Source organism: Pan troglodytes, chromosome 9, assembly GCF_028858775.2.
Source record: "Pan troglodytes isolate AG18354 chromosome 9, NHGRI_mPanTro3-v2.0_pri, whole genome shotgun sequence".
NCBI classification, from domain to species: Eukaryota; Metazoa; Chordata; class Mammalia; order Primates; family Hominidae; genus Pan; species Pan troglodytes.
The window spans coordinates 23033970-23045622 of NC_072407.2; the positions used below are offsets into that span (position 1 = coordinate 23033970).

An 11653-nucleotide genomic window follows, 5' to 3' on the forward strand; every position below is an offset into this window, starting at 1 on the left:
GACTTATTTGTACCCATACTTCTTGGGAAGGCTTTCAAAAGGACTTGGGTGTTGTTATCTAAGCTGTTTCTGCTTTAGGGGGCACCCCAGGCCATTTAATGCTGTGGTTCTTGCAGACTTGTAGACATACCACCTTGATGGTGTTGGACAAAATCTGGAAGAATTCTCTAGATTACCAGGCAGAGACTATTGTAGCCTTTCTTTACTTTTTCCCAAACATACAGAGTCTCTCTCTTGCTGTGTTCTGAGCCACCTAAACCTGGGGGTGGAGTGAAACAAGCACCCCTGTGGCCACCACTACTATGACTGTGCTGGGTCCCAGCACAATGCTGGGTCTCATCCAAAGGCCTGCTGTAGCCACTCCCTGGCTACTGTTTATGTTCCCTCAAGGTCCTAGGCCTCTATTATCAGTATGTGGCAAATTCACCCAGGTCTATGTCTTTCCCTTCAGGATGATGGGGCCCCCCAGGCCCTGGGTGGATCCAGAAGTACCATCTGGGAATCAGAGTCTAAAGTCAAAAACCTTAGGAGTCTACCTGGTATTCTATTGCATTGCAGTTAGGCTGACACTCAAACCACAAGACACAGTCCTTACCACTCTTCCCTCCCCCTCACAAAGGCAGAAGAGCCTCACTCTGTAGCCACCACCACGCCTGGTCACAAGAAGTCCTCTCAGACTACCACCAATATTCCCTTAAGGCCCAAGGTCTCTTAAGTCAGCTTGTAGTGAATGCTGCCTGGCCTGGGACTCACCTTCAGAAAGGTAGACTTCCCTCTAGCCCAGAGCAGGCCCAGAAATGCTGTTCCAGAGTCAAGTCCTAGAAATGGGGATCCCAAAGAGCCTGCTTGGTGCTCTACCCCCATATGGCATTGTTGGTACCTGAAGCCAGCAAGTCTCAGTTTCACCAAGGCCCTTGATGTAGTACTGCTGCTAAACCTGGGTATTGCTGCTGGTTATTTAGGGCCCAAGGGCTTTTAAGTTTGCAGGTTATGAGTGCTGGAAGGGCTGGGTTGTTTCCTTTAAGGAAGTGGGTTCTCTCTAGCCCAGGATATGTCTAGAAATGTTGTCTGGGAGCTAGGGCCTAGAATGGGGGACTCAGGACTGACCTGTGCTTTATCTTGCTGTGGCTGAGCTGGTATCCAAGATGCAAGACAAAGTTCTCCCCAGGCTTCCCTCTCCTCTCCTCTCCTCAAGCAGAAGAAAGGGAGCCATAAGCTGTGCAGCCTGGGTTAGGGGAGGGTTGTTGATTCCAGCACTACTTTAGCCACCCCAGCTGGTATGTCGGTGGGTGGCGTCTCCTGCTCCCCAGTTCACTGCCTCTGGGCCTAGTTGAGCCCTAGGACTGGCCTATGCATTACAGTTCTTATGGCCTAGACTGACTTTCAAGATGAGACACCCAGAACACTTTGGCCCTAGGTGGCAAGGTTTGCAGGCACTCAAGTTCAGACTGCTGGTATTGGAAATTCCCCTCTGGCTGGGGCTGCTTTAAATGCTCCCTCTGTGGGTGGGGGTCAGCAGAGTTCAATGCCTTACAATTGCTGTATTCTCCCTCCCCCAGCACCCAGAGATGCTGTCAGCACCACACTGCCTCTGCTAGGGGTCAGGGAGGGGTGGTGTCTGTGATTCAGGGCTGTTTCTTTTCTATCTCTTCAGTGCCTCTTTCAGGAATATGAAGTTTAAAGTAGGTATTATGAGTGCTTACCTGATTTTTGGTTCTTATGAAGGTATTTTTGTCCATGTAGATAGTTGTTAACTTTGTGTCCTTGCTTGGGGGACAACTGGGGAAGCTTTGTATCCCACCACCTTGCTCTGCCTCCCTCCTGCATATCATTTTATCTTGCTTCACTTTATTGGGCTTCACAGATACTGCATTTACAGAAGTTTAAAGTTAGTGGCAACCCTGTCTGTCAGCAAAAATTTTCCAGCAACATATGCTCACTTCAGGTCTGTGAGTCACATTTTGGTAATTTTCACAATATTTCAAAATTTAAAATTATTGTTCTATCTGTTATAGTAACTTGTAATCAGTGACCTTAGATGTTACTTATTGTAACTGTCTTGGGACACCACAAACTATGCCCAAAAAAGACCGTGAGCTTAGTCGATAAACATTATGTGTGTTCTGACTGCTCCACTGACAGGGCATTCCCCCATCTCCCTTCTTGGGTGTCCCTATTCCTTGGGACACTAAAATATTGAAATTAAGTCAACTAACAATGCCACAATGGGGAATAAGTGTTCAAGGGAAAGGAAGAGTCCCATACCTCACACTTTAGATCAAAAGTTAGAAATGATTAAACTCAGTGGGGAAAGCATGAAAGCTGAAAGCTAAAATAGGCAGAAAGTGAGGCTTCTTTTGCCAAATAGTTCACAAAGTTGTAAATGCAAAGGAAAAGTTCATGAAAGAAATGAAAGTGCTACTCCAGTGAACACATGAATTATGAGAAAGAGAAACATCCTTATTGATGATATGAAGAGAGTTTTAGTGGTCTGGCTCAATAAAACCAGCTGCAACATTCCCTCAAACCAAAGCCTCATCCAGAGCAAGGCCCTTCCTCTCTTCAAGTCTATGAAGGATGAGAGAGGTGAGGAAGCTCCAGAAGAAAAATTTAGTTCATGAGGTTTAAGTAAAAAACATAAAAGTTCCAGGTAAAGCAGCAAGTGCTGATGGAGAAGCTGCAGTATGTTATGCAGAAGGGCCTGCTAAGATAATCGATGAAGGTGGCTACGTTAAACAACGATTTTCAATGTAGACTAAACAGCCTTCTATTGGAAGAAGATGCCGTCTAAAACCTTCATAGCTAAAGAAGAGACTCAATGCCTGGCTTCAAAGAACAGGCTGACTGTCTTATTAGAGGCGAATGCAGCTGGTGACTTTAACTTGAAGCCAATGGTCATTTACCATTCTAAAACCACCACAGCCCTTAAAAACTGAGGTAAACAGATCTCACCAATCCTCTATACATGCAACAACAAAGCCTGGATGACAGCACATCTGTTTACAGCATCAATTACTGAATGTTTTAAGCCCACTGTTGAGATCTTGTACTCAGAAAAAAGATTCCCTTCAAAAAATTACTGCTCATGGGCAATTCACCTGGTCACCCATGAACTGTGATAGAGATGTGCAGGAAGTGAATATTTTTTTCATGCCTCCTAACACAATATCCATCTGTGCCCTTGGACCAAGAAATAGTCTTGACTTTTAAGCTTTGTTATTTTAGAAATATATTTGAGAAGGCTATAGCTGCAATATATAGTGATTCCTCTGATGGATCTGGGTAAATTGAAAATCTTCTGGAAAGGATTCATCACTCCAGATGCCATTAAGAACATTTGTGATTCATGGGAGGAGGACAAAACATCAATATTATCAGAAATTTAGAAGTTGATTCAAACTCTCATGGATGATTTCAAGAGGTGCAAGACTTCAGTGGAGGAAGTAACTGCATATGTGGTAGAAACAACAAGAGAACTAGAATTGGAAGAAGAGCTGGAGATGTGAATAAATTGTTTCAATCTCATAAAACTCAAGTGAATGAGGAGTTGCTTCTTGCAGATGCACAAAGCAAGTGGTTTCTTGAGATGGGTGAAGATCCTATGAACATCGTTGAAGTGACTACAAAGGATTTAGACTATAGCATAAGTTTAGTTGATAAAGCAGTGGCAGAGTTTGAGAGAATTGACCTCAGTTTTATTTATTCATTGATTTTTAAATTTTAGGTTTGAGGGTACATGTGAAAGTTTGTTATACAGATAAACGTGTCATGGTGGTTTGTTGTCCATATTATTACATCACCCAAGTATTAAGCTCAGTACCCAATAATTATCTGTTCTGCCCCTCCTCCCACTCTCCCCACTCAAGTAGACTCTAGCGTCTGTTGTATCCTTCTTCGTGTTCATAAGTTCCTATTATTTAGCTCCTATTGGGGAACCTGCCCCGATAGTCACATAGGTTCTTTTCTATTTTCCTTAAGTGTCAGCCGGCTTGAGAAATAAAGGAACAGAGTACAAAAGAGAGAAATTTTAAAGCTGGGCATCTGGGGGAGACAGCACATGTTGGTAGGTTCCGTGATGCCCCACAAGCTGCAAAAACCAGCAAGTTTTTATTAGAGAGTTTCAAAAGGGAAGGGAGTGTGCAAATAGGTGTGGGTAACAGACATCAAGTACTTTACAAGGTAATAGAATATCACAAGGCAAATGGAGGCAGGGCGAGATCACAGGACCACAAGACCGGGGCAAAATTAAAATTGCTAATGAAGTTTCAGGCACCATTGTCATTGATAACATCTTATCAGGAGACAGGGTTTTGAGATCAACCGGTCTGACCAAAATTTATTAGGTGGGAATTTCCTCTTCCCAATAAGCCTGGGAGTGCTATGGGAGACTGGGGTCTATTTCACCCCTGCAGTCTCAACCATAAGAGATGGCCATGCCTGGGGGTGCCAGTTCAGAGACCCACCCCCAGGTGCACATTCTCTTTCTCAGGGATGTTCCTTGCTGAGAAAAAGAATTCAGCGATATTTCTCCCCTTTGCTTTTGAAAGATGAGGAATATGGCTCTGTTCCACCTGGCTCACTGGCGGTCAGAGTTTAAGGTTATCTCTCTTGTTTCCTGAACATTGCTGTTATACTGTTCTTTTTTTCAAGGTGCCCAGATTTCATATTGCTCAAACACACATGCTGTACAATTTGTGCAGTTAATGCAATTATTACAGGGTCCTGAGGTGATATACATCCTCCTCAGCTGATAGGATTAAGAGATTAAAGTAAAGACAGGCATAGGAAATCACAAGGGTATTGATTGGGGAAGTGATAAGTTTCCATGTAATCTTTACAATTTATGTTTAGAGATTGCACTAAAGACAGGTATAAGAAATTATAGAAGTATTAATTTGGGGAACTAATAAATGTCCATGAAATCTTCACAATTCACGTTCTTCTGCCATGGCTTCAGCCGGTCCCTCCATTTGGTGTCTGTGACTTCCCGCAACAAGCTCCCACTTAAAAGTGAGAACATGAGGTATTTGGTTTTCTGTTTGATATAGTTTGGCTCTGTCCCCACCCAAATCTCATCTTGAATTGTAGTTCCTATAATCCCTACATGTTGACCAAGTAGGAGGTAATTGCATCATGGGGGTGGTTACCCCCATGCTGTTCTTGTTACAGTGAATGGGTTCTTATGAAATCTGATGGCTTTATAAGGGGCTTTTCCCTGTTTGCTTGGCACTCATTCTCTCTCTTGCTGACCTGTGAAGAGGTGCCTTCTGCCATAATTGTGAGCTTCCTGAGGCCTCCCCAGCCATGCAGAACTGTGAGTCAATTGAACTTCTTTTCTTATAAATTGCCCAATCTCTATGTATTAGTCCATTTTCACACTGCTGATAAAGACATACTTGAGACTGGGAAGAAAAAGAGGTTTCATGGACTTACATTTCCATGTGGCTGGGGAGGCCTCACAATCATGGCAGAAGACAAGGAGAAGCAAGTCACATCTTACATGGATGGTGATAGGCAAAAAGAGAGCTTGTGCAGGGAAGCTCCCATTTTAAAAACCATCAGATCTCATGAGACTCATTCACTATCAGAAGAACAGCACAAGAAAGACCTGGTGGGAAGTGATTGGATCGTGGGGAGCAGTTTCTCAGGCTGTTTTCATTATAGTGAGGGAGTTCTTGTGAGAGCTGATGGTTTTAAAATTGTTTGCAAGTTCCCCCTTCCCAGCTTTTCTCTCTTGCTTGCTACCATGTAGGACATGCTTTGTTTCCCCTTTGCCTTCCACCATGATTGTGAGATTCCTGAGGCCTCCTAGCTGTGCTTCTTCTTAAGCCTGTGGAACTATGAGTCAATTAAAATTCTTTCCTTCATAAATTACCCTGTCTCAAGCATTTCTTTATGGTAGTGTGAAAACACACTAATACAGAGAATTGATACCAGTAGAGTGGGGTACTGCTATAAAGATAACCAAAAATGTGGAAGTGACTTTGCAACTGGGTAAGAGGCAGAGGTTGGAATAGTTTGGAGGGCTCAGAAGAAGTCAGGATGGTGTGGGAAAGTTTGGAACTTCCTAGAGACTTGTTGAATGGCTTTGACCAAAATGCTGATAGTGATATGGACAATGAATTCCAGGTGGAGGTGGTCTCAGATGGAGATGAGGAACTTGTTGGGAACTAGAGTAAAGGTGACTCTTGCTATGCTTTAGCAAAGAGACTGGCAGCATTTTGCCCCTGCCCTAGAGATTTGTGGAACTTTAAACTTGAGAGAGATGATTTAGGGTATCTGGCAGAAGAAATTTTTAAGCAGCAAAGCATCCAAGAGGTGACTTGGATTACTCTGAAAGCATTCAGTTTTATGTGTTCACAAAGAGATGGTTTGAAATTGGAACTTATGTTTAAAAGGGAAGCAGAGCATAAAGGTTTGGAAAATTTGCAGCCTGACCATGTGATGGGAAAGAAAAACTAATTTTCTGGGGAGGAATTTAAGTAGGCTGCAGAAACTTACATAAGTAATGAGGAGCTGAATGTTAATATCAGAGACAATGGGGAAAATGTCTCCAGGGCATGTTAGAGACCTTTGAGGAAGCCCCTCACATCACAGGCCCAGAGGCCTAGGAGGGAAAAATGGCCTTATGCGCCAGGCTCAGGGCTCCTCTGCTCTGCAGCCTTAGGACTTAGTGCCCTGCATCCCAGTTTCTCCAGCTCCAGTCGTGGCTAAAAGGTATAGCTTGGGCCGTTGCTTAGCCTTGGCAGCTTCCAAGTGGTGTTGAGCCTGTGGGTGCACAGAATACAAGAGCTGAGCTTTGGGAATTTCTGCCTAGATTTCAAAGGATGTATGGAAATGCCCAGATGTCCAGGCAGAAGTCTGTTGCAGCAGTGGACCCCTCATGGAGAACCTCTGCTAGGGCAGTGCAGAAGGGAAATGTGGTGTTGGAGCCCCCACACAGAGTCCACACTGGGGCACTGCCTGCTGGAGCTGTGAAAAAAGGGCCACCATCCTCCAGACCCCAGAATGGCAGATCCACTGACAGCTTATATTGTACACCTGGAAAAGTTGCAGACACTCAATGCCAGACTGTAAAAGCAGCTGTAGGGGCTGTACCCTGCTAAGCTACAGGGGCAGAGCTGCTCAAGACTGGGGGAGCCCACCCCATGCATCAGTGTGCCCTGGATGTGAGACATGGAAATCATTTTGGAGCTTTAAGATTTAAAGACTGCCTCATTGGATTTCAGACTTGCATGGGGACTATAGCCCCTTTGTTTTGGCTAATTTCTTTCATTTGGAAATGGGAACATTTATGCAATGACTGTACCGTCATTGTATCTTAGATGTAACTAACTTGTTTTTTATTTTACAGGGTCATAGGTGGGAAAAACTTGTCTCGGATGAGACATTGGACTTGGACATTTGTGTTAATGCTGTAATGAGTTAAGACTTTGGGGGAATGTTGGAAAGGCATAATTGGTTTTGAAATGTGAAAGGGACGTGAGATTTGGGAGGGGCTGGGGGTGGAATCATATGGTTTGGCTCTGTGTTCCCCACCAAAATCTCATCTTGAATTGTAATCCCGACATGTGGAAGGAGGGACCCAGTGGAAGGTGATTGGATCATGGGCGTGGTTTCCTGCATTCTGTTCTCATGATAGTGAGGGAGTTCTCATGAGAGCTGATGGTTTTAAAAGTGTTTGAAAGTTCTCCCTTTGCAACTCTTCTTTCACCTGCAGTCATATAAGAGATGCTTTTGCCTCCCCTTCACCTTCTGCCATAATTGTACGTTTCCTGAGGCTTCCCAGCCATGCTTCCTGTTAAGCCTATGGGACTGTGAGTCGATTAAAACTTCCCTTTATAAATTACCCAGTCTCAGGCATTTCTTTATAGCAGTATGAAAATGAATTAATACAAGTACCATGTTGTTTTTAACCCCAATTTTAAAAGAAGTTCTACTGTGGGTAAAATGCTATCAAATAACATTGCATGCTGCAGTAAAATCTTTTATAAAAGGAAGAGTCAACCAGTGTGACAAACTAAACTATTGCATTGTTATTATTATTATTATTATTACTACTACTACCACTACTACTACTACTAGTTTTGAGACAGTGTCTCACTGTTGCCCATACTGGAGTGCAGTCATGCAATCATGACTCACTGCAAATTCCACCTCCCAGGCTCAAGTCATTCTCCTGCCTCAGCCTCCCAAGTAGCTGGGACTACAGGCATGTGCCGCTGCATCCAGCTAATTTTTGTATTTTTTGTAGAGATGGGCTTTGCCATGTTGTCCAGGCTGGTCTTGAACTCCTGAGCTCAGGTGATCCTCCTGACTTGGCCTCCCAAAGTGCTGGGTTTACAGGTGTGAACCACTGTGCCTGGCCCTGTTGCATTATTTTAAGATTTTGCCACAGCCACTCTAACCTTCAACAACCACTACCCTGATCAGTAGGCAGTGATCAACATTGAGGCAAGACCCTCCAACAGTAAAAAAGTTTATGACTCATTGAAGGCTCAGATGATCGTTAGCATTTCTTAGCAATAAAGTATTCTTTAATTAAGGTATGTACTTTTCTTTAGACATCATGCCATTGCACTCAATAGATGATGGGATAGTATAAATATATTTTTGTGCATCTTTTTAAATTTTTTCCATAAATTATTGGGGTACAGGTGGCATTTGGTTACATGAGTAAGTTCTTTAGTGGTGATTTGTGAGATCCCGGTGCACCCATCACTCGAGCAGTATACATTGCACCATATTTGTAGTCTTATCTTTCGCCCCCCTCCCACTAATTCCCCCAACTCCCCAAATTCCATTGTATCATTCTTATGCCTTTGCATCCTCATAGCTTAGATCCCACATATCAGTGAGAACATACAACATTTGGTTTTCTCATTCCTGAGTTACTTAAGTTAGAATAATAGTCTCCAATCTCATCCAGGTCACTGCAAATGCTGTTAATTCATTCCTTTTTATGGCTGTGTAGTATTCCATCATGTATATATACCAAGTTTCTTCATCTACTCATTGATTGATGGGCATTTGAGTTGGTTCCACGATTTTGTGAATGTGAATTGTGCTGCTATAAACATGCGTGTGCAAGTATCTTGTTTGAGTAATGACTTTTTTTTCCTCTGGGTAGATACCCAGTAGTGGAATTGCTGGGTCAAATGGTAATTCTACTTTCAGTTCTTTAAGGAATCTTCATATTGTTTTTTATAGTGGCTGTACTAGTTTGCATTCCCACCACCAGTGTAGAAGTGTTCCCTGTTCACCACGTCCTCGCCAACATCTACTGTTTTTTGATCTTTTGATTACAGCAATTCTAGCAGGAGTAAGGTGATATTGTGTTGTGGTTTTGATTTGCATTTCCCTGATCATTAGTGATGTTGAGCATTTTTTCATATGTTTGTTGGCCAATTGTATGTCTTCTTTTGAGGATTGTCTATTCGTGTCCTTAGCCCACTTTTTGGCGTGATTTTGTTATTTTCTTACCGATTTGAGTTATTGTAGATTCTGGATATTAGTCCTTTGTCAGGTGTATAGACTGTGAAGATTTTCTCTGACTGAGGATTGTCTGTTTACTCTGCTGACTGTTCCTTTTGCTGTGCAAAAGCTCTTCAGTTTAATTAGGCCCCAGCAATTTATCTTTGTTTTTACTGCATTTTCTTTTGGGTTCTTGATCATGAAATCCTTGCCTAAGCCAATGTCTGGAAGGGTTTTTCCAATGTTATCTTTTAGAATTTTCATAGTTTCAGGTCTTAAGTTTGAGTCTTTAATCCATCTTGAGTTGATTTTTGTATAAGGTGAGAGACGAGGATCTAGTTTTTCTCCTATATGTGGCTAGCCAATTATCTCAGCACCATTTGTTGGAAAGGGTGTCCTTTCCTCACTTTATGTTTTTGCTTTGTCAAAGATCAGTTGGCTGTAAGTATTTGGGTTTATTTCTGGGTTCTCTATTTTGTTTCATTGGTCTATATGCCTATTTTTATACCAGTACCACAATGTTTTTGGTGACTATGGCCGTACAGTTTGAAATCAGATATTGTGATACCTCCAGATTTGTTCTTTTTGCTTAGTCTTGCTTTGGCCATGTGGGTTCTTTTTTGGTTCCATGTGAATTTTAGAATTGTTTTTTCTAATTCTGTGAGGAATGATGGTGGTATTTTGATGGGAATTGCATTGAATTTGTGGATTGCTTTCGGCAGTATAGTCATTTCACAATATTGATTCTACACATCGATGAGCATGGCATGTATTTCCATTTGTTCATGTCATCTGTGATTACTTTCAGCAATGTTTTGTAGTTTTCCTTGCAGAGATCTTTTAACTCCTTGGTGAGGTATATTCCTAAGCTTGCTTTTTTTTTTTCAGCTATTATAATAGGGGTTGAGATCTTTATTTGATTCTCCACTTGGTCGCTGTCAGTGTATAGCAGAGCTACTAATTTGTGTACATTAATTTTGTATCCAGGAACTTTGCTGAATTCTTTTATCAGTTTTATGAGCTTTCTGGAGGAGTCCTTAGAGTTTTCAGGGACTGAAGTCTTCTTCTGTAAACAGTGACAGTTTGACTTCCACTCTACTGATTTGGATGCCCTTTTCTTTTTCTTGTCTGATTGCTCTGGCTAGAACTTCCAGTACTATGTTGAAGAGGAGTGGTGAGAATGGACATCTTTGTCTTGTTCCCATTCTCAGAGGGAATGCATTAAACTTTTCCTCATTCAGTATAATGTTGGCTGTGGGTTTGTCATAGATGGCTTTTATTACATTAAGGTATGTCCCTTGTATGCCAATTTTGCCGAGAGTTTTATTCATAGAGGGATGCTGGATTTTGTCAAATGCTTTTTCTGCATCTATTGAGATGATCATGTGATTTTTGTTTTTAATTGTGTTTAGATGATGTATTACATTTATTGACATTTGTATTTTGAACCATCCCTGCATCCCTGGTATGAAATCCACTTGATCATGGTGGATTATCTTTTTGATATATTGTTGGATTCAGTTAGCTAGTATTTTGTTAAGGATTTTAGCATCTATGTTTATCAAGGATATCAGTCTGTAGTTTTCTTTTTTGGTTGTGTCCTTTCCTGGTTTTGGTATTAGGGTGATGCTGGCTTCATAGAATGAACTAGGGAGGGTTCCTTCTTTCTTTATCTTGTGAAATGCTGTCAAAAGGATTGATACCAATTCTTCTTTGAATGTCTGGTAGAATTCTGCTTGAATCTCTCGGGTCCTGGACTTTTTTTTGTTGATAATTTTTAGATTACCATTTCAATCTTGCTGCTTGTTATTGGTCTGTTCAGGGTATCTAATTCTTCCTGATTTAAGCTAGGAGGGTTGTATTTTTTCAGGAATTTATCCATCTCTTCTAGGTTTTCTAGTTTATGTGTGTAAAGGTGTTCATAGTAGCCTGAATGATCTTTTGTATTTCAGTGGTGTCAGTTGCAATGTCTCCTGTTTCATTTCTTACTGAGTTTATTTGAATTTTCTCTCTTCTTTTCTTGGTTAATCTTGCTAATGGTCTATCAGTATTATTTATTTTTTCAAGGCACCAGTTTTTTGTTTCATTTATCTTTTGTATTTTTTATTGTTTCAATTTAATTTAGTTCTGCTCTGATGTTGGTTATTTCCTTTCTTCTGCTGGATTTGGGCTTGGTTTG

General features: G+C 41.7%; 1 pseudogene; it reads right to left on the bottom strand.

The window, feature by feature from the left end:
* Positions 1-864, bottom strand: part of LOC100609386 (mas-related G-protein coupled receptor member X3-like) — a 28051-nt pseudogene extending 27187 nt beyond the window's left edge.
* Positions 865-11653: the final 10789 nt, after the last annotated feature.